This window comes from Erithacus rubecula, assembly GCF_903797595.1.
Source record: "Erithacus rubecula genome assembly, chromosome: 8".
Classification (NCBI taxonomy): Eukaryota; Metazoa; Chordata; class Aves; order Passeriformes; family Muscicapidae; genus Erithacus; species Erithacus rubecula.
In genome coordinates this window covers 19,284,584-19,309,124 of record NC_136659.1, presented here as the reverse complement: position 1 = coordinate 19,309,124, position 24,541 = coordinate 19,284,584, and the positions used below count along the sequence as shown (strand labels likewise).

Below are 24,541 nucleotides of genomic sequence, written 5' to 3'. Positions count from 1 at the left end.
AAACTCAGGTAAGAAAATTAACTCTAATCCTTTTGCACCACTGATGCAAGCATAGTTAGTCTATTCTTCATTAAAAATTTCTTACCAGCTGATAGAGGTTTTCCCAGAAGTCCTGAGTCATTAGCCGAAACAGTGACAAGAAAGCCCAGCTGAAGGTGTCAAAACTTGTGTAGCCATAGTTGGGGTTTCTGCCAGCTTTCACACAAGTATATCCTTCTGGGCACTGCCTACAAAGACAAACTGGACATTACCTGTTTAGTAATTTTAATATTATCAACTGGATGTTAGTGTACCCATACATGCAGCCAGAACCACAAAATAACATGTGTTGCCAGGTTTCCTCATCAGGTATTCCTCTTCCTGTTACTTATCAACCAGGCAGGAACTATACTAATACTAAATTACTCATTCAATAAGCAAGCACCCAGTTTATCTGACCAATCTACTGGGCTCTGATCAGCAACATAGATACTAAGCCCAGTGTAAAAGCCTTTCTTATGTGAAAAGAAGTGGTCACTCAAAACAAGCCCCACTCGAACTGCACATCTATGGAATGCAGATCTAATCTCTACACAGTGCAATAATATGATGAAATTTGGTCTTACCCAGCATCAGAGCTATTTCCACAAAGCAGAGCATCATTTTGCCCTTCCAGAAAATAAAAATGACCTGTTTCAGAAAGAATTTTAAAAATTATAAAATTAAAAATACAGCCATTATCTCAAAAAACTTTAAGGTATTTTCTGATCCAATTTTAATCAAGGAGTGTTATTTTCTTAGCAGGACAACAACTTTAGAGTAAATGACATTATGAATATCATTAAGCGCTATCACTCACACCACTCACTAGTAAACTGCCAAAATTTACTAAAGACTCTGTCAAATGCTTCTGGATGTGGATTCTCCCTTCTGTCTGATCACTGAACTAAATCATACTTTGTGAAATAATGTACAGCTGTTTATTAAAATAATTACAAGCTATCTGAAAAAATATTCTCATAATTTCTTCAAAACATTCTGATCAGTATTGCCAGCAGTTTCAGTTTGCTGCTCACAAGCACTTGTGACAGTTATCTAATATGGAAACCCTGCAAAAACCCACCCAGCTGTCAGTGGCTCTGATGGTCACGGGTGTGCACACTGCAGCTGTAGCCCACTGACTGCATGAAGGCCCTGGCATACACCTACATTTAACTCAGACATAATTACTGCAGCAGTCACAACTTACTTAAGTAAGATTTTAAGAGTACATGACAAAATTATTGAACACCTTAGTAAAATAAATTGGGTGTGTTCCACCAAATCATCCTGTAACCAAACATCCCATAGTCTGTACTGTAAGGCTATAGTTAAAGGATATTTTAGATGGTTTAAATAACCAATACATTGATCTATCTCTTACAAGAACTAAGAGATGAGTAAAAAATTGTGCTTATATCTTGATTGTATCCTTGAGACCTGTTTTTCTTTTCTCCCTCAAAGCAGATACCTAGAGTCTTGATTGCTAAAGTCTTGGTTTTTGGAAGAATTATTGCAGGAGAAGCTTCTCCTGTAATGACAATCTCCCATTTGATCACAGATGTTTTTTATACAGGGTAGACCATGTGTCACATTTCTGATGGAATCCAAAAGTATTGCCTCAGGCTGTCTGTAAGGACAGGACAGGGGAAAAGGTAATGCTCCTCTGAGCACCTCCCTAGCTCCAATCATAGCAGCTGATTCATAGCAGCTTCAGAATTAAGGTGGTACTTTTTTCTGCTTCCTGAAATTTGAACCCCATGTTGCATTTCTTTTCCATTTAACTGTCCTGTTAGATTCCCTTAAAATGATCTCATTTAAAAATGGTGAGTTTAAACTTGACTCTGCCTGTGCTGCCCAACCAGGCTGCTACAGACACTAATGAACTCTGAGTCTGAGCAGGTGTCACAAGCTGCTGGCTCAGCATGTATTGATTTGCTGCAAGAAGGGACACAGCACCTGGGCTAGCTGCATCACTCCATCCCATTAGCAAAATTCACCATTTGGAAAAATGAGTCTTTAAGCTGTATGCAGACCTTGTTCTCACACGTTGCAAAGGGCTCATTTTCAGTGTCTAATGGTGTATCTGTATCCCACAGGGAACAATCTCCTGTGCTGTGCCAGTTGCACAGCCCTGTGTGTGGCTGCAGCCACTCTGGGCTGGTGTGCATTGCAGAGCTGCTCTGTGCTGAAACACAGCTGTAAACAGAAAGCTGACAGGATGCTGGCCACAGCTGACCCTTAGGAAGCAAATCTTACTCTGCCTTATGTCAGCTAATCATGATTTAAACATGCTGGAACAAAACACTTGTTGGGAAGAATTCAAAGCTGCCTTGCTGTGGTTTACATGGAGCAGTCACTCCTGATCAGCTCTGCACCAGCTGAGCTGAACTGCTACGCCAGGTCTGCATTCAGGTTCTGTGCTGCAGACAAGATGTGCCCTGCAAGGGTGCTGTACTTGCCAGCTCCACAGAAACCAGAGCCCCACAGGCTTTCTCTGAGTGCACTGACACACTTGGGCAGCTGCTCAAAATATTACTATGACAGGAAAATTTTTATAACACACGGGCTGAGCAAAACTTGGAATTGTGTTTTACCAAAGTAAAGTGAAAAATTCCTCATTACACCAATGGTGTAAGTTTGGCTCCTCTTTAATTGATTGAGAAATGGGAAAAGCTCCCTGGTTGGTGAACACCTAACTTCAAGCAAGATTAAAGCTGTTTGAGTAAGCATAGGGTATGAGAAGCACAGAGAATAAAAGAATGCTTGACTCATTAATGCCAGAAATGCTTACATGAAGACCCTCTAAATGGTGTCTCCAAAAATGAGCTCAGTGGTAAGTTTAGTCTCACATGCCTTTTTCTGCATAGTATATACAACTAATGGCATAATAATTTCCATAATTCCTACAGAAAACACTGCCATTGCACTGCTCTGTGCTGCAGGTAAAGAACTGCTTATTGCCCTGTGAAGCAGCTGGCTTTTTTATCTTGTCTGCCCACCCACAAGCAAAAAGAGAGCAGGAAGCTGTAAGAAGATAATTTTTCTCTTTGAAACTGCTGGTAAGCAAGGACAACCTTATTAACGTCATAATAAGACTTGTAATTTCATTATAAATTTCATAATACATATGAAGTTCTGTAAATATAACAAAGGTTCATGTAGCCATTCAATAAAGCACTTCCTGGAACCAATTCAATTGAGCTTTATTTTCAGGGGGCTTCAGGTCTTTTTTAAATCAAATGAAATCAGAACTTAAGTTTACAAATTCTTTCTTAAAAAGTAGGGAAATTAAGTTTGGCCTTGAAGTCTATGTCTTCATTAAGAGACTGCTTAGACTGCCATACTCCATGGCATGGGATCTCCATGAATTCACATGCTCAAATAAACTGAGTTTCACAAAATGATTGGTTTAAGAAATTCAGATGGAAATCCATCATAGTCATTGATTAGCTGTGTGATCACAGTTAGAAGCAGTCTCACTTCTATTCAAAATTTGGCTTTGACTTCAGCTACTGAACCTGTTATATCTCTGCCTGCAAGATCAAAGATATGTCTATTATGAAAATTCTGTTCCCCATGGATTTTTTTTTTAGCTGTGATCAAATAACCCCTTAAACCTTCTCTTTGATATGCTAAGTAGGCTGAGCTCCTGGTCTATCTTGGTACAAAGCATGTTTTCCAACCCTTTAATCATTCTGCTCTTTTTTGAGCTTCCTCCATTTTTTCAACTTTCCATCTAAATTGAACTTTATATAGTATTCCAGTAGCAACTGAAGTAATTCTAATTCTAAATACAGGGGAAATTCTGTTTTCCTGGCCAATAATTTATTTATGTGAACAGGATATTATTTTGCTCTTTGGCTGCAGACTTGTAGCCTTAATTAGTCAGCCCTGGCTGCACCAGACTGCCTTAGGTGCCTCAGACTCTGTATTGTTAAGAGCTTTCCAATTGCACTCCTGCCTTTCATTTTCCCTGCAGCCTTACACACAAACTGCTGTGGCAGTGTCTTCCAGTGCCTCTGTGGCATTATTTTTCCTGTGTCCTCATATTGTTCTTCATGTCACTTTTATTCTCATGACATTATACTTGCAAACACACTATTGCCACAGCAGGTGCTCAGATGAAGCAATTATCACTGGTGTGAGATTCATCTCTCTTTCTCCTCCTTTATCCTATTCTTTGCTTGTGGCTTTTGGTTTATATTAAGTGACCTAATAACATGCATGTAAAGCTTAAAAACCAGTCGTCCATGCAGCACCCACTCTGATCAAAGGGCACTCCAATTAGTGCTAATAGCACTGCAAGAAGAAGCAAGCTGTAGGGAATTTGAGGAGATGCTAATGAAAATCACAGAGATGCTATGGGAAAAGTGCTGTGATCACTGCTGCACTGGAAAGGATACCCAAGTGAGGAGACTCACCTGGAGACCCCACGACTTCTCTTTGCAGCTGGCCACTGTGATCTCTTTTCTATATCTCTCTCCCCTTTATTCTTAATTTACCCCAAAAGTACCATTCACTGTTAGAGATGATGTATGGCATCATCTACAGTCTCTATGCAAACCTGTCTCAACATGAACTGTGAGCATTTGTAGGTTAGGTTTGTCCCCTCACATTTACCTGGAATGCATTTCTTTATCCACTCTCAGTTTGCCAGACTGCTCTGTATCAGCAAAACTGGTTGAAAAATCATACTTTGGGGAATTAGCAAAGTGGAAAGATGCATTAAAACACTGCCTGAAGGAGTTTGTCTGAGATTGCTGCTACTCAAGGTTTTAAATAATCTGGATGATGGAAGAACACTTTTCAGATTTGGAAATTACACTGGTCTGATAAGGATGGTGGTGAGTTTGAGGAAACAGTTACATTTTCAAAGGTCCAGGCCAGCTGAAGAGATGGTTTGAAATAAATAGGGTGCTGCTCAGGCTGGAACAATAAACTGTGCAAATGCAAAGTGAAAGTCAATGAGGTAGAAGTCTGTAAAAGATTCAGGAGCAGGTAGATAAAGGCTGAACAAAACTTATAATTGCAAACAACAGTAATGTATATAAGATTTATAAAATAGAAGTCACTATGCTACCATTCCTTTCCTACTTAGCCTTATGTGGAGTAGAAATGCCTATACATGGCATTTAAGAAGCACTTTAGGAAGCATACTCATGAAAAAGAAAGGATTCAGATGAGAGATCTAGAAAATACATTGTAAGAGAAAATGGTTAACAAACTGCTGTTCAGCATACAAGAAGACTAAAAGAGGAGAGAACAGGGCACGAAAACACAATAATAGTCTAAGAAACTGTGATTAATGATAGGGATGTAATTGTTTTGTATGACTGCAATTTATAAGAACAAGCATTAATTTTAGCAGAAAAATCTGTTAGACCTCAACCCTTCTCCATAGCAATAATAATAATAATTATTATTATAAAGCACAAGAATGAATGGAAGGTGAAAATACTGAGGACTTCACCACTAGACTTCTCATTGCATAGCAGAAGTCTCTGATTTCCACCAGAAAGGGCATAACATGCTGCTGCTCATCTTGCTTTGGATAACAGAATGGAAAATGTTTAAGGCTAGTAAGTAATTTTAAGACTCCTTTCTGTCTCAGGGGAGATGTGAATTTGGCAGATGGAGCTGAGAAAAAGAGCTATAACAAATAGCAAGACCACGTTCCTTGTTCCCTCTTCCACACAGGCCTTTAGAGCAGACATAGGAGAGAGAAAATACTTCTCCTGTTCTGTCTTAATGAAATTTATTGTCCTTTCCCTCCTTCCTTCTAAGAACTGGGTCAGCCACAAACCACTTCAGTGAGAATTCTGCAGACAATACTTACTTTCATCTTCAATGTACCCCTTCCAGTCAAACGGAGTCACTGTTGAATTAAGCAATGTACCATTTTCACCTATGCTGCTGTTTAGCTGGGAGGTAATATTTGTTTCCAAAGTAAAATTTTCTGGAGGCCACTGCAGGCATTTATTCCTCAGGTTGCCCATGAACAGCTGCAGCCCTATCAGTGCAAATACACTCAGACAGAACACAGTCAGGATCATCACATCTGAGAGCTTCTTCACAGACTGGATCAGGGCTCCTACAATAGTCTTCAGGCCTGCAAATGGAAAAGGAGTTTTTATTCTGATGTTGGAAACTTTTTCAGAGCACAAAAATGACAGTATCTCCCAGTAAAGTTACAGATTTCATGCAGAAGCCCAAATACATGATTGTAATGTCTGTGAAAGAACATTTTTGTGAAGAGCTTTTTCACTTGTGAAAATGAATAAATTTATGTCCACTTGAAACTGTGAATGGAATGAGTTGCATATATTTCAAAACAACTTGTTTTAATAATAAAACAAGCAACTATTTTTTATTCATGCTGTACATTGATCTCACATAAACATCTTCTTTCTTTTCATTTGTCAATACATCTTGCTCCAAACCTTTACTACTATCAGTTTTATAACATACTAGATTTAGAAGACAGAAGTAAAAAGCCTGTTCAACAATAAATAGGATTCAAATTAAATGCTATAAAACTGGAAATGGTTTGGAAAAATTGTAACTTTTTAAGATAATAAATCCCCCATGCAACACCCATGCTATTCTTTATTATCTTATTTCTTCATCTTCTTAGTAAGTCAACATTTCAAACAATTTTATTTTTTAGACAGAAATATTCACAACAAATACCACATAACATCATGTAGGTAGGATACACATGGGTAAGAAAACTTCAGGGTTACTAATATTCATTGAAGGTGGAGAACAAAGCTTGACGTCATACAATGCAAACCACACACACTGTGTACTGCAATGTCTCATGCAAAAATCTGTTAAACTCAGAGGCTGATTTCAAAAGGAAAGTGCTCATTTCAAAAGCAATGAATCAGAGATTTCAGGGAATTCTGATATCTTCTGATTCCTGCTTTTTTGTGGAAAGAAATAAGACTTATATTTAAAAAACATGAATTCTGTTTCAGTAAGTTAAAGTCAGCCTCAGTGTTTAACCTCGCTCTCACCTGGAATGACTGATATTGTTTTCAAAGCTCGGAGAACTCTGAATGTTCTCAACGCTGAGACATTGCCCAGGTCCACAAACTCTGTCACATATCTGTAATAGGGGAGTTCACACACAAACACAATGACAGGATAAAAAGGAACAGTTGGGAGGTAAAAGGGGCCTAACACCTTACACCAACTACTTCTTACCTGGAATTACAGAAATAGTTTTCAAAGCTCTCAATACTCTGAAAGTTCGAAGAGCTGAAAGATTGCCTAGGTTTACAAATTCTGTTACATACCTGTAGGATTAAATCACAGTTATTCAGAATTGAGGCAGAGCTTATACTACTTACTTGGGTCTTTCATCAAGACCATTTTGGCGTTTTTAGCAAAAAACTTAAATAGCAACAGTCAGAGGTTTACCTTTCACTGCAGTTTGCCTTGCATTAATATACTTTCAGAGCCTTCAGCTAAATTAAATGTCTCTGAATTGAATCGCACTGATTTTACTTTTGAAAGCCTAAAATGTATCTAGACTAGATTGGTAAGTTTGGAGAATGAGGTCAAAGGGAAGCTCCATTTCTGCTCGGGAAAAAAAAAAAAAAAAAAAAAAAAAAAAAAGCAGGACATGAAATTAGCCTCTCTAATGCTAGCTGTACTAATGGCTTCTGCAGTACTTATGTTTACATCAAAATACGCATTTTTGAAAGTGAAAATTGTTTTAGAGAAAAGTAAGTCCATAAAAGAATTTCCATTTAACAAAATTGGTATGTATCGATACTAATTTCATGCCCTTTTTGCCCTTCTCTTTCCAAGAAAAAGCAAAAAACAAGAACTTACGCAAAGGTAATGACAGTGAAATCAAGCCAGTTCCATGGATCTCGAAGAAAAGTAAAATCTTCTAAACAAAAGCCCCTTGCAATGATTTTTATTAATGACTCAAATGTGTAAATGCCAGTGAACGTATATCTGAAAAACACAGGAAAATTTAATCAAAACAAGTAGCAATTTTTTACTTTGGTATTCTGACAGAAATGTGAGGATAAAATAAAAAGGAATTTATTTCACAGCTGGAGAAGGAATACAGTAAATAAGCAATTTCTTCTAAAATATATTCTATTAATCAGAGATACTTGTGTATTTACATGCATTCATTGTGCAGTTGAAGTACAGCAGTCCTGATCTTGTACATAAATAAAAATAAATAAATCCATCAAATAGATAACATTAAAATTTATAGGTAACATTCAGTTTAAAAGTAAGAAGTACTAGGTCCTTTACTGTTAAGAGAGAAAGCTGTGAGCATAAGTTACTGGATATTGTCTGAGTCACTAACAGGTAAAATACCTGGTATTGGCTTTAAAGAGGGAAGGATGCAAGCATGCACTGAATTCTCATTCTCACTTCAGCTTGTATGCTGCTCTTAACTGTTATGAGCATTTAGGTGCCCACGATTCTGCTACTAATGCAATGGTGTAAGGGTGAAAACATTGGGCAGGTGCTAAATGATGGAGAAATGGAATCTCAGTAGAATACTATCTGTAAACTATTTTCATGTTTTTTTCTAGCCAGCTGTTCACTAGAATGAGATTCAGATAATTATTCCACATCTCTACATGGTTCAGAGAGGAAATAGTCATAGTGCCTCTGGTAGCTCCTGCTAGCACATCTTGCACTGCAGTTACTGGCATGGTAACTCCTGCAGGAACAGACAAAGATATATTGAAATAATGTTTAACTTACTCTACATTCTTTGTCCAGTCTGGAGGGTTACTCATGGTCATAAATACGCAGTTGGTCAAAATAGTGCACATGATAAGCATGCTGAATAATGTAGGTACAGTTAAGGAAAACACAGTAGTTATTCACACAATATCACATCAGTCATGGCTTAAGTATAGCAAAAATATACACAAAACTTTTAGACGTTGGTAAACATTGACATACACATTGCTTAACCTTGTATTTTTCACTTGAGTACATCAGACTTTAATACTGGTCTCAATTTGTTGACCCTGTCATGTTGCTTTGCTGGTGTCCTCATATTTTCTTTTCAGCTGGCACTGAAAGGAGATGGCTCTCACACCCTGGGAGGTAACACGAGTTGAGCAACAGCCAAAACCAAAATAACTTGCAGGAGTACACAGTTTGCCTTAAGTACCTGGCATGACTGAATAAGTGTTAGTCTTTCACTTCTACAGGCTTGGTACTAAAATCAAGAGCTGGCATATGCCAGGGAAAAAAGTTTCTGCTATTTACCCAGTCAGAGCTGAGCTGAGTCAGTGCCACTCCAGTACCCAGCACAGTCAGGCTGATAAAAACACAGAATAAAACATAGTTTTATAAATATGAATAACAGTTTTAAAATAAAACTGTTTTTATTTGCTGAAGTGAGTGCATTACATGTTTTCCTAACACCAGTTTAATAGGACATGCTTCTATCAGTGAAACAGAAATCCACAGAGAGCTCACAGATTAACATGAATAGTTTTCCAGTACTATTTCTGATCTCTCTCAAAACCCAACAAAAGCAGTTTCTTATCTGTTTCTATTAATGTAATAATTTGAAAATGCTTAGGTACTCTGAGACTATGTAATCCAGACTAACAGCTCACAGGGGCTGGTTCTAGGGAGGTGGGACTGGGGCCCACTGGGGCTCCATGACATCCAATGCAATGTTCTTTGTCCACCAGATCATTGCCTCTTCACACAGTGCAGTTCTTCCCTTTTGTGGCAATAACCTCAATTCAAACATTTGGAAATACTGAAGTAACCAAACTAGATGAAAACCTGACTCAAAATGGCCACATGATGGCAGCAAAAAATAAGTGCTGCTAGACATCTATACCAAATGGTTTGATTTTCTTCTAGTCATCTCTCTAAATTATGTATTCCTTAAAAGTACTTGCATCACCATAACTGGCAAAGAAAATAGTTTAAACTAAGGAAAGATGTTTGCAGCTAAACTTGTACCTGAAAGTCCAGGATTTAATTTTAAAAAAAAATATAGTAGATTGATTGGTTTGGTTTGTTTTTGTTTCATTTTGTTTTTGTCGATGGCATAAAAATATACCCAGAACAACCAAATGCAACCACCACCATGAAATGCAAACCATGAACTCAACCTTTCACTCTAGGTGAAGGAGGAATAAGAGAAATAGCACCACGATCTAAACTTCTCAGAAAATTGCTTCAATCATTAAGACCTTTGCTAACAGCAGTTGAAAAATTCAAACTTTAGTGTATCTTTTCAATAAACGCTCAAATCACAGGGAAGGAATAAGCTGTGTGATTCCCACAGACAAGTATTTGCCCTTTGCCTAAATGCCTGATCCAGCAGTGGATATGTTGGTATATTTCAGAAAATTATTTAATTAGTTTGGAAGATTATGTTGCCATATAAGCTCAGTAGAGTAAAAGTCATTCTGCTCCTTAAAATAAATTCTTAGAATCCCTTACAGTATTTCCCATCACAGTCTACAACAGGTCTAAAGAACCTGTTTTAATTTAATTATGAAATTCCTTTAAATATAGAGAATCCATTTTGGAATCCAAGTTGGAGATGCCTGGTTGCAGTTGCAGTCATCTCATGAGTTAGAGCAGTGCAGTGTGCTCTTAGGAGAGCTGAGGTTTCACCCCTCTGCAGTGTGCTGTGTGCTTTCAGCTCAGTATCACAGTACCATTCATAATGATGGCCACAGGTAGGTCCTTGCTCACTCTTTAGAAAAGTTGGCCCATCTGGGAGCCAAAAGTCACCAAAGTGTTGTTCACTCTGAAAGGGAGAAGATGCTCATTAAGGGCTAAAATACATAGAAATAGAGACTCTAACCATTTCTCATGGGAACCTTAAGCATAACTGACACAATGTCTGTGCATCACTTCTGTCCTCTCCCACATTCTGAACGACTGATTTACAAGCTCAATATTCCCTTAATTTACTATTTTATGTTCTATAACAATTCTAAAACATAGGCAAAAAAAAAAATCTGATCTATGATGACTTCTTCACGGAAATGTTCTGCCTTTTTCATGCTCTGCCCACATAGGCATGCAGAGACACCACACAGCCTCAAGCTAATCAATTACAGGAGCAGCTGAAGTCTCATCGCCTGTGTGGATTGGTGGAAGATGAAACAACTGGGGAAAAGCCAAAACCTGCCAACTAGTTTCACAGATACTCTCTGGCAGTCAGGCCACACTGAGGAATACTGTAATTTTAGCTTCCAAAGCCTAGCACAGGAGCACTTACACATTTTCTCTAGTGCACCTCCCCAGTTCTAACAGAAATCTCTAATACTCTGCAGCTCCAGCCACTGCCACCTCCCTTTATTTGACTGCTCAATACTCTACTTATTGTCACCTTTTCATTCTTTCCTATTAACTGCCAAAGCCTGGCCATCTCCCATCACTCTTGTGCTGCCTCCTCAGTTCCATGTTCTACCTTAAGTCGAGTCAGGCAGGCAAAAGGGAAAAAAAAAAAAAAAAAAGAAAGAAAAAAAGCAGACTACCAGGAGATGAGTCAGCAGAGAGAAACTCATGCTGTTAACAGTTTCTGTATCCAGTATTACAGGAGGTAATGGCAGTGAGAATAATTGCAGTCTGTGTGTCTGGAAAGACACACTCTGTTTCTCTGCAGGGCAGCAACACCTGCTCACCTGTCTGGGCACATGTGATCAGAGCACCCCACACAGAGGTTCAGAGAATATGGGGGGCAGACAGATGAAGGTTTTCCAATCAATGTGCCAGTTTCATTGTGCTCAACACTTCTATTTCACACTGAAAGTGAAAGGCACATTTCTATTACAAAGGCCAAAATGCCAAACACCTGCCACAAAATGTGGAGGAAATAGAGTTTATCTAAAAAAGTCAGAGGATTATTAAAAATAATAATCAATTTTACCCTTCTTTCTATTATAAGCAGCTAAGGTATAAGCAGCTGACATTTGAGCTGCAAAGGGAACATATTTAATGGCTCCTAGTTAAAACACTAATATTTGCAGTGTTTATACTATAATGTATAATAAATAAAAAAATTACAGAATATGCACATCTATTCTTATGCTTTGGATAAAAAAAAAAAACCCAGTTCTATGCCTATTTCTAAGATAAAAATAGCTCCTGCAATAGTTAGCTGGTTGTAAAAATAAATCAGTCCATATACTGGAAGAAAACCTCTTCCTATAATAAATTACACAATCAGTTCATAGATGGAAGGGAAAATGCTGAAATTACATATTGTCTCCTGGAATATCTTTTGTTCTTACTGTCGTCAAGACCAGCTGGATACTCATTGAAGACAATTAGGAGAAACTTAAAACCAAGACCAAACTCAGTAACCAATATGCCAGTGAAAAGCATTACCCACAGCTCAGCCAGATGCAATGTTGGAAGGTGTTGTAAACCAGTGCCATGTGAATAGATGAGCACTCATTGGAGGCTGCAATCTGACAGTATTTGGCTGTGTTTCCTCACCATCACCACCACTGTGTCTGTCAGCTCCCCGAGCTACTGTCCCCAAATGCTCCCTAACTCCTCTCCAGCCTGACACCTACCCCTTCTCTCACACTGCTTTAGTGTCCCAGGAGCTCAGAGTAAAAGGTATTCTGAGCCAGCAACCACCAGCCTTGTTTGTTATCTCTTCTGAAGACCTAGAAAATTCTGCCAGCAGTCTCTATTAATAAGGATTCTTCCTTTCACTACTTGCTCAATGTTAAAATTCTTACTGCCACACTGAAATTTTCATTTGATAACTACACTTTCCAGCTCTAAGGTCCAGCAAAAAAATCCAACTGCACCAAAAACTCAACCACTAGAATTTCCCAGCAACCTGTTATGACCATCAGGCAGCAAAGCCCCATGTCAGTCTAAAACTTTACCTTGTGCACATCCCATCAGTCATGGTCCCCCAGTCCATGCACTGTGTGCATGTACAGATGCTTTGTAAAGTGTCTGCAGGAATGGTCCTGTGCTCTTTGGCAATGTTTTAGATTTGGCAGAGGCTTGTGGTGCAGCTGGAAGGGTTTGGGAGAACCAGTGTGCATGAGCCAGGCTTCCAGGGACACTGCTGCAGCAGGCTGGAAAGCTGACCTTGAGCATGACCCCAAAAGGATCCTGAACTTTTCTTTATAATTAAATCATTATATATTTTCTTGATTTCATTTTGAGCAACCACTAAAAAAGGATATGAATGTACCAAAATTTTAATAGCTATTTTTCTAAGAGGGTTGAAGGGTGTTAAAATGTACAGGGCAGAGGTGGCACTGAATCGGAAGATGGCCTTCCCTTTATTCAATACTATAAAGGTCTGAAAAAGAGAAAGAAAAGACATTTTATCAATGTTTATTCATTATAGATTCTCATTTAAAAACTGCTATGAGTAAGCAATCACCAAAATTGGGACTTCTTGAACAGTTAATACACAAAAAGCATGAACTATTTTCAAGTAAAAATTATTTTCAGTACTTACCTGATGAGTCTGACATACAAAAATGCAATCAATTCATTTCATTAATGGTTTTATTTTACTTCTTCATTAAACAAAGTCAGCAAAGTCACATTCCTTTTAATGTGTTTCTTGTAAATAAAGATGCATAAATTGTTAACTGAAATGATAATTTTACTTATGTTTGAAATAGCACAAGCAGGGTGTGGTGGTGCATTCCCCCCCACTCCTATCCACCCTACCTGAGGACTTTATTAATACATTAGTCTTAATAGCTAGAAATCCTTCTGGAAACTGATTTAATAGACTATCCACAAGTTTAATTTTTGGGTTCTTGTGCTAAGAAGTGAGGGAAATAGCAATAACATATACAGCCATATCTAGGTAGGTCTCTGAGGACTTGAATCTGAATATACCTTACTGGAGGAGAGCAAGAGACAATCTCAGATTATTCTGCACAATTGTAGTTTCCAGATGTGAAACTTTCCCAGAAAATACATACATTTAACATTGAACTTTTAATATCTATGGAGCTAATCAAGTTTAGAGAAACTTGCAGGTGTGCAAACCTTACTTCAGAGAATTGTAGAAGACACCGTAGGTTAAATATCTCAAATAAATCCGTGAGCCAAAGATAAACAACATGCAAAGATAAACATGCAAACCCTGCTTTGTTTCCACTGCAGGACATCGTGGCTGCATCTGCTCTAACACTACAACACGCAAAATGTGGGCTGTTAGGTTCTTTTGTGTCACTAAGGTGTTCACCAACTGCTAGATCAATCAGAAAAGAATGAAAAACAGTGCAGAAGGAAGGAAGGTTCAGTAACTCAGAAGAAATCTGCATCCAGTGAAAGGGACGATATAATAATCATAACCTAAATTCAAATGAAATTAAAGGGAAATGTCTAAAATTGAAAGCCTCCCTGACTTTAGTTAAGCTGCTGATGAAATGAGGTATAAACCAGAATTCCAGTGGAAGTGTGGGAAAGGATATGTTGGTTTCATCTGGTGTCCATGACATCAAGTATTGCTTCAAGACTGTAAGCAGTGAACTACATGACTATTTCCAGGAAAGATGGTAGACAGGGAAAATATGGCAAGGAGCTTCAAGAAGGACAATGCTTCAGTCTGCTGAGATTTGGAAAGTTAGGATGTATGGACCATGGAGTACATATACAAATTCTAGAAGCACACAGAAAGTGGAGAGAGATGTAGAGATGGGGGTTTACTGAAGGCAGAGGAGAAGCAAGGGTTAAACTGTGAGGAAAAGCTGCTCCAGTCCCAGTAGCTTCTTCCCTGAGCTGTCCCTCTGTCACATCTCCACACAGAACACCACCTCCTCCAAAGCAAACCCTTGGGAGTAAGGGACACTCCCAGGCAGACTTTACACTGTCTTGAGTACAAACTCAAGATGTGTAGGAGTGTATAAGATATGTATTTGATTTCCCACTTCTGCACAGAAATGGAGAAACTGCATGTGAAGCTGAGGACAGTCTGAGCTAAAATTTCCAAATTACACATTCAATTTGGGCTTACAGGTAACAGCCTGCAGATGACCTGACCTTACATGAAGCTTTCATTTCAACTGCTAAAGCAACCAACCAGATGAATTACTTTTTGGCATAGTTTTTAAAGTCTCACACCCCAAGGGGGAAAGTGAGTTTCCTCTACCAGGTCTGTCCCCAGCCCCCAGGACTCACATCTCAGACACCTCCAACTCATGCTCTTTTTTGTAGTTATGAGGTGATTGACAAAATGCATTAAAAATCTCACTTCCTACTAACTCTGTATCTAAGACTATTGCACCTTCATTTAGTCAACCTACATTAAGAAAAAAAAAAAATCTTTGAACACAAGCATATTAAACATACATCTATTTTCTAACATGCCTTATGGAAAATAACAGCATGCTGGCACAGCTCCAGTTTCATTTGGAAGCTGCTGCTATTTTAGCTGTTCTACTTTCTGCTGCCCTGCATAAGCAGAACCAACAAGACATAAATTCTCTACCTCAGTTTTAATTTTTCACTCAAAGCATTTTTGTGACTCGAGCTTTCAGAATGACTTTGTTGGTCCTCTAACTTCCAGCCTTAAACATGAATTAAACCTTATTTCTAAAGGAGAATTTTCATTTAAAAGTACAGATAGGATCTGATATGTAAGCCCTGTCTGCATAAGCTCCCTGCTATGCCTGTTATATCTCACTCCACTCTTAACCCAGATGCAAGCCAATGTGTAGGCAGTGTGGATGAACATGAAGTATTGTACCCAAAGCTGTCAGGAAAAAGTAGACATACACTAAGAAAAGCTAGATAAATTCTAAAAAAAATTGTAAGATTAATGCTTGTATAGGAAGGATTATGTACAAATTTCAGGCCTTATGTATTACTCATTTTTATAAAGGCACAAAACTGACTCACCCTCAAAATATTAAGAGTGTGAATATAAATTCAGAGTTCCCTGAAAGGAAGTTCCTGATTTTCTGCTTTTGAACAGGGAACCTAAAATCCAACCCATCTTCTGCCATACTTGAAATAAAGCCAGAAACTAAATTCTTAGGAGGCCAAAGGAGGAGGAGTGTTTTGAAAAGATGTAGCTAAGAGAGAAGAGTCAACACTGAATAAAGATAAGTCCCTGAGAATCTCTTGGGATAAAGAGTTCCCAAAACCTTATTTCTCCTCTCCTTCCTCCTAGTTAGCTTTAAATGTAATTTCTGGAAGGCAAGATTTAGTGCATTATGAGGTACTCCATTGCATTTCCACCTTCTAAAACTCAGGACCAGGGTTGAGCTGGGTCCTCAGCTTCCCTGGAAAAGCTCCAGCAGCAGCTAGAACAAGAGACCCACAGCATACCACACGTTTCCACTTCTTGGGCTTGTGGTTGTCTTGTGAAACATGTTTTTCTAGCAAGTCCTTAACTTTTTTGCTTTGCTGGAACTTTTCACTTAAAAATTATTTCACAGCTATAAAAATATCCAAAATCACTAGTGCATTCACCTTTGCTGGTGTAATAAATTGACACAACTTTACAGAATCTTTTTGGGTTTTTGCAACCCAAGGCACATCTGGGAAACCCAGGAGTTTGTGATTTGATCAGATTAGGGACTGATATCGTTGAATGCCAGGAGAAAAGGAGGCATTTTTGCTGACAGACATCATTCAGATCCTTCTGGCAAGAGGCAGGGCATGGACTGGCAATAAACAATGTTGTATCTCTATCACAGCAGGAGGAAAGTGAAGTTTTACCCACTTGGTTCCATCTATTCTCTCTCTCCTCTTTAATGTTCAGAGGGTTCAGAGGAAAAGAGCCAGCCCTTCAAGAATGAAACCAAGTGGACCAGATTTTGATTCATGCCCCAGGTCAGGATCTTAGGGATTCCAGCTGATCTTTTCTCCACAGACAATGAAGTGAACATGGTTATCCTTTTGATGGCAGCTGGAGCATGCACAGGCAGCCACTGTGATACTGAGAGCACACAGATTTGCACTTACAGAAGCAGAACACAAAACATGAGTGAAATTCCCATTCACTTTTAATCAATTTTGGATTAAAAAAAGTAAAAGTAAAAGAGAATTGCGACCCTTCAGGATACTAAACTTCACAGTTCTAAAGACCAGCATTTATTGGCCCCCACAGTCAGCAGCATTTCAGTATGAAGAAATCATAAGTATAGGAGAACATTAATCTATTCTTTTACAATAAAATAATTATGTTTCAAGGACAGAGTTGCTGACTTTCAGGCTGTGAAACAGTGTAAATCAAACATACTATCAAGTGTGTAAACCTGCTATAAAGGGCTGTCCTACTGTCAAACAGCAGTTGTCAATATTTTCATTTTCTTTTCAACTTCAGATTAGTATTAAGTACAAAGATGTCCTCTATTGTGGTAAGTCTTGCATTGAAGCACACTTACAAAACCATAAAAGTATTATATCTATTTGGTTTTGTTTATCTAAAAGGATTTTTTTATTTTAACTTTTCATCTCACACCTACCTTAGGCAAAAATAGGGCTCTCAAACCAGCTCAAAATATGTATTTATTTCTGTCTTATTCTCTATTAAACTGCATCAAATCATGGCATGCACAAACCTTTTGCTTAGAAAGAGCAGACCCAAGGATGGAACACAAAACACTCTAGATGTCATCTAAACATTCACCGCATGAAAAATACAGTGAACTTGATCAATCTTGGTACAAAGAATAGAAAAAAAAAAAGTAAGAGAGATGCAATATTTGCATATAAGGCAAATGATGGATGACTTCATTCATGACCCAAACTCATAAAAATAAAAAAATTCCTAAAATTCCTGTACAGCTTTTACAAATAAACACAGTGACCAGTGCTGTGAGCAACCATTTCTAATCCCTATTTGGAAGTTTGGAAGCCAAACTTTCTGATAGTTTCTGTCCAGAAATTAGCTATAGCATATGCAGAGATCTTAATAGAGCTCTGAAGAAACTGTGGCATCTGGTAATCCTGTACAGTTGCCCTAACCCTTTCTTGCAAGTATTTTCCATCTTTCTGGTGTTTTTCATTAGATCCATGACATTTCAGATCAAAGCTTCACCAGGGAGGAACATAACATCTTTAATGATTGTGCAGCAGTTGTCACACTGTCACATTGGGCAGGGTGTGCTGATGGATGTCTTTGCTTTACAAGGTGGAATTCAGAGAGGGGTGAAGAAGAAGCTGAAATGTTAAACATTACTGAGAAAAATGGAGGATTTCTATGTGTCTTCCTAGAGATGTTCACTTCTGCTTCACGCTTTTCTCAAATTATTTCTCCTTCTGGGACCTGCAGGAGCATCAACTGCTGCCAATATTTTCAAAATATAAATGAAACAAGACAAAAGTATTTCCAGATTTCACACATAGCTAGAAAATAAAATCTACAAATTAGATATTTTAAAGTAAAATTACAGGTGAAAAACTGAAACAGGTGTTGATTTTCTGTTAGGAAAAATCTATTTTCCTTTTAGCGAAGGAAGAAAAACAGAGAGAATCGAAGCATTTAAGAAATTTTTTGCCTTGTCTTAGACTGAAAGGGCTGTTTCTATTTCCATCCTGTAGAAGATTAAAGCACGTGCACAGAATATGCAGACTTCAGCAAAAAGAAGAGAATCCCAGAGGGTATGTGCTTGGACCATACATATTTAGTGTGCAAATAAAAAGATTCTTCCTTTCAAGTAGTGCAGAAACTTGACTGAATATGTTCATCTGCTTTCTCTCCATTTCTTGCAACTCTATCACCAGACCTGGTTGATTTAGTTAAGTTTTCAGCTACATTTGTGAAGGGACTGAAAGAGTCTTCTATTCCCAAGGGCTTGAGAGGCTTATCTATCATAGGTCATATCTATCATGTATCTGATTGCACTGCCAGACAGACTGTCTTGACTATAAAGATCCAGGATGAGCTGTGGGTAGGTAGGGATAAAATTATATGGAATACCGTATCATAAACAGACACAATTAGTACAGAACTCTACAAGGCCTGCTTTTTTAGAAACACATCTTTTATCTTTGTAAAAGTAGAACTGTGATTTAAAGATACATCTTCATATGCTGTGAATGGCAGATAAAGGCTCTTTCAGAGGCACCAGATAATAGAGATAAAAATATTGTTTTTTCACACAGTATTTTCTGCCTTGTCAAAATAGGGCTCATAAATCACAGGAAATGTAGCAAACTGAGACACTCAGAATTCAGTATTTTGTGAAATTGAAAATAACTCCTGCCTTAATATTGACAATTTTTTTACAATCATAGAATCCAGTAATTAAACTATCACCCATTCTAGTTATAGCTATAAAGAATGCACTTTTTCTGCTGCTAATAGGCCAAGCAGCAGGATCATTCTGAAAGGACTTCAGGCCTGTCCAAGAGCAGTTTTAGTGAAACTTTTAAATCACTTTTACACTGTTTTTGTTACATTTACTACTTATCTGTTTGTTTCCCTATCGATTCCATAAATTTCCTAAGCATTTGCTATCATAGATTTCTGTGAATTAAATGCTTTATGCATCTGTTCATGCTGTCAGTTTTAAATCTGAATAACCTTAGAGAATTTTGGTGCACTCAGTATGCATATATGTTCATTTGTAAGAAGTTCACACAGTATATACATATTATATATCCACATATTTGTATAGGTATTACATACTGCTTAAAATCAAAAATCACACATTATGCTTCAACTTTGATATAAATGTTCCTTTGATATAAAGTCAGTTGTATAAAAGAAAGATATTTTGAGATAAATTTAAAAAAAAGAGTGAAAAGCTAGTAACCATTAAGGCAAATGAGTTCTGACTGCAAACTAAGGTACTGAAGTAACAAGCCATGAGATCCACTCTGAGAAAATGAAACAAGCACAATGCACACTCCAAACACTGGCACATGAACAGGATTGATATCAGACTCACTTTTTTATTGATGTAATATGGGTCCATGTCTTCCAAGGGCTCAGACACCATTCCTGGAGGTATGTCACCATATATGAAGGGGAGTGTTTTTCCTGCCTCCAAATCACTGTTTGGTTTTGGCCCATTTTCATCATCGTCTTTACGCTCTTGTTTGGGATTCTTGGCTTTTTCTGCAGCAATACGCTGTTCAATAGCTGCAAGAGACTCTCTAGTGAAGTATTGGAAGCTGTCTGGTCCTGGTGGTACAAGCACTGACTGCTCCATCTTTTCATCCTGCACATTTTAATTACCATTTATTCTTCTGCATAGGAAAATACTAAAAGAAAGCAGAAAATAAAATTCAAATAAACATGTTGAAATCATCCAGTAAGAAAAAATGTAACAGTTATTTTGAAGTTGCAACTGTTTTTGCTACGTTTTTCAAATACACAATTTGAAAATCATGTAGAAAAAGACAAAGCAAGCAGTTTAGTCAGTGATTTGGCATTTGTAAGAAGCATTTGTGTTGGTCTTACACTATTGAAACTGTAAGAATTTCTTAGCTTCAGGACTATAATAGTCTTTTACTCCAAATAAGGAAAGGCATGATAGTTAAGAATAATCAAATACATTCTTTCCTTATAACTCTAGTTATAATATGATCACACTCTTCTAGAATCAATCAGGATTACACTGGTAACTATAAATAGAACAGTTCAACAGAGCTAACACAGAAAATTCCACTGAGGTCAGCAAAAGTGTCAGAAAACAAGCACTGTAAAATCAGATTTTCCATTTTTACAAAATCAAGTCTGTATATTATGAAGTATGAAAGTAATTATTAAAAGTAAATTTTTTGTATGAGAAAATTTTTTGTATGTTCTTCTTATTTTAGATAAGAAGAACAACTGCCTAGTATTATTTCAATTTAGCTGTTACCGTGTGTCTGGTTCTTTACAAAATAGCTGTTACTGGAAAATTCTGGAAGTATTCTAGTACACATATTTATTTATATATTGCTATTGCAGAAAGAAACCTATTAGGAAGAAAAAAAAAAAAGAAGAAAAAAAATATGTCCTATTAAGACTACGGATTTGGCATCTTCCATGCTGCTGAATAAATGTCTGATGACACCAGACATACAGATGAAATGTATATTTGGGCTCACAATGGTGCATTTATCCTGCATGCCTGAATGTAAAGAGATAAATGCAGTCTCCACCCATTGCAGACATCCTTATGAAATGATCAGTCAGCCTTTCAAGAGACTCAAGTGTCAAAGCAGGTCAGTAGCCACTGAAATAAGTTAGAGTTATGGAATGAAAGAGAAGTGAGAATACAAGAGATGGCTGGGGGAAAACACATGAAAACAAATTAAAAAGTGACAAACAACCCCAAGATCTGTAGAAAGATGCTGGAAATTAGGAAGGAAGTAGAGAAAAAACAGTGGCTCAAGAGGAGCTTGCAATTGATTGAAGAATTAAGGGAGAAAATGAAGAATGCAAAAATATAAAAAATAGGAACTCTGGAGGATTAACAATATAAAAATGACATGAGAACAAAGAAAAATAAAACAGGTGGAAGAACAGATTACTGGGAAAGGAGCTGAAAGGTAAGCAAATACACATAGGGCTAACTTTCTACTGATTAAAAGTCAATATGAAGAATAAGAAATTAGATGACAAATAAAGGGAGAAGAAAGAAAAAATAAAGCTGGGAACTAAAGAAGAAGGTCACTAAATTATAATTAAGTAATAAACCTTAAATTCTCTTGATCAGTAGTGCAAGGGTGAACACATCTTAATCACATATAGTCTCCACAAACTCAAATTTCCTGATTTCTAAAACAAATTAAAGCTCCCCATATTTCACACAGGTATGTAAGATCATCACCCACAATTGGAGGAATTACTTTCAAACAGTCAAGGTGCAAGTTTCTCACTGTAAAAAAATTAAAGTGAGCTGATTTCAAACCAAACACAAAGTTTTCAGCCACATAGACACTCGTGCCAAAACCAATTCTTTACAGCTTCCCTTCTTTCCAAGAGAAAAGGAATAATACTGCTCTGTCTCCATTGGTGGGAGGTGGGAGGATCTAAGAAAATGAATCACAGTCAAAAATGATTTAAATCTTGCCTTTCTCCACACAGACAGCATCCTCTAGTCCTCAGCTTCCTATGTCATGGTTATGTTTACTTCTGTGAATAGCCACTTCAGTCACTTAACTACTGAAATTATAAACTCACTATTTGTATACTCTGACACTGTTCCTTAATGTTCAACCACACCTTGTGGGTACTGGGAAAGGAGGATAAAAAGAACTATCAGCCACATCACAGAATTTTTTGATCCCCATGAGTGCCACCCCAATTTGGAAGATGGGTCTTGTACTAAGCTGTTACCCAAATGTTAATACAACTTGCTCCTTGGGCTTCAGGTAGATACAGAGACTCAAGAGACACAATCAAGCCCTCTTCTCTGCTCAACTAATTTGGCAAAAGGAGAGACTTAGACCTCTCCTCTCCTCTCCTCTCCTCTCCTCTCCTCTCCTCTCCTCTCCTCTCCTCTCCTCTCCTCTCCTCTCCTCTCCTCTCCTCTCCTCTCCTCTCCTCTCCTCTCCTCTCCTCTCCTCTCCTCTCCTCTCCTCTCCTCTCCTCTCCTCTCCTCTCCTCTCCTCTCCTCCTCCTCTCCTCTCCTCTCCTCTCCTCTCCTCTCCTCTCCTCTCCTCTCCTCCCCTCTCCACTCCTCTCCCCTCTCCTCTCCTCCCCCCCCTCCTCTCCCCCATGAGGGTCCTTTTCCCTTTGAAACCTTCATTCATTGTCCACAAGCACCACTGCAAACAGCCCTTGGTGTCCCTGCCACAGTGGGAGTGCTGGGCAGCAGCAAGGCTGGTCTCATGTGCTGGAAGAGAATGGGCAGCCAGAGAGCAGTCAGCAAATACGAGATCTGAAACCACAGGGTGCTGTGTCAGGATCACACTTTAGCTCAATCAATGTCCACACCTGGCATGCAGGACAAGGATCACCGCGGGATTTGCCTGCAGGTGCACAGAAACAAAATGTTTCACAGCCATTAGTTACCTTGCAAAAACGTTTGGTTCAGCTACTGTGACTATATATCAAGTTTGAAGCCAACAGATGCTGTGGGCTTTTCTAATAATATGTGCATTTCTTTATCTAGAAGGAACTCCACGTTATTTTTCTATAATCAACCCTAGAATCTATAATCAAGCCTAATTCTCTGGGCTGTCCAATGTACATGGAGCTAGTTAGTTACACCTTTAAATCTAAGTAGGCTGTACTTAATAAAGCCTTTCAGGAGGCTTTATGAAGATTACCTACTTTTTATCCTCTACTTAACAGATTAGAGGATGATATTCCAGATACATTTTCCCCTTTTTCATACATTTTAATTATTATAAATCCTCAGAATTGCAAACAGAAATCTTCTATAAATTTAAAAGTCAATACTACATACATACAGAATTTACTACAGTAGTAATCCCAATTCACAAGGTTTGTATTTCCTTTACTATAGCTAATGGATCTATTCTCACTTATCTGTGATGGGGATGGATAAAAATTGATACCTGACCAATTAATCAGCTGATATCATTTTGATTTCCAAGTGATTTATTAAATATTAATTGAATAACTACAGATTGTTTACATGATCCAAATGTTGTTTTTTTCCTTTAGCAAAGCATTAGCAATTCAACATAGGAAAGAATATAAGAATACTCAAAATATTAATTTCTCACTAAGTTCTTTCCTACTGTCCTACACGGAATGAGTTTTTTCCTTCTACATTTTTCTGTTTGAGTGCTCTTCTTATGAGCAGTGGAAAACATTTCAAATTTTGGAAAGTAAAGTATTCAGAATATTTGTGAGTAGAATCATTGTTTTTTCTGATATTTCTCAGGCAGAAAAATACTTATATAATATATATATGTAGTTATATATGTATACTTTGCAGTATACATTGTTGTAAACCAGCTAACTGCAGAGCACACTCAGCATGCAGGGATCAGACCATCTGCAGAGCACAGGCAGAATAAGTCAGAAGTTGTTCAGCTGCATGTGTGTAACTGCACCAAGCACAGCTGATCTGCCCACGTGGATCAAGTCAGAGGCAGCCAGAACTACACAGGATTAGCAGTGCACACACAGACCATCTGGGTGATACCCAAATAATCACTGCCCTCCTGCATGTGAGCTGCTGTACACATTGTGCAATTCCAGATTATGCATTCTTTGAGAGTAACTAAACTATCAAATACCCACAGGGCATCTGGGTATCTTTACAGTCTTCAAATTTCATCTAAATAATTTTTCCAGGTAAGTAAAGGGATATATTGGAAATAGATGAAGAGATGGCACCTTGTCAAACAATGATTTCAAATCAGTTACACACTGCTCCTTGAAAAAGTCATTTAGACAATACATAACTCTCTGAAATAGAGACAAACTTGAACAAGATTATTTCCTAATCTGATAACATCTAGTACTAGTCAGTTTGAATATCCTTTATACCTTCAGAACAAGAGTTTCTGGAGAGTTTGGTCAGGAGGACCTTTGTGTAGATGTAGAACTACAGTACTGAACATACTTAAACTTTAGCAAGTGATTTTTTTTTTATATTATCCATACTCTTAAAACTGAAACATGCTT

General features: G+C 37.8%; 1 pseudogene across 1 annotated transcript in view; it reads right to left on the bottom strand.

Annotated features, from left to right (window-relative positions):
• The window catches only part of LOC306804277 (sodium channel protein type 1 subunit alpha-like), an 88,543-nt pseudogene that overhangs the window by 40,982 nt on the left and 23,020 nt on the right, over positions 1 to 24,541 (bottom strand). Inside the window, exons 3-10 of the transcript XR_013777954.1 lie at positions 19,893 to 20,208; positions 13,209 to 13,327; positions 8,767 to 8,856; positions 7,864 to 7,992; positions 7,041 to 7,322; positions 5,858 to 6,130; positions 606 to 669; positions 86 to 227 (exon numbers count right to left, since the gene is read on the bottom strand). The product of XR_013777954.1 is annotated as a sodium channel protein type 1 subunit alpha-like (transcript). The remainder of the gene's footprint in view (positions 1 to 85; positions 228 to 605; positions 670 to 5,857; positions 6,131 to 7,040; positions 7,323 to 7,863; positions 7,993 to 8,766; positions 8,857 to 13,208; positions 13,328 to 19,892; positions 20,209 to 24,541) is intronic.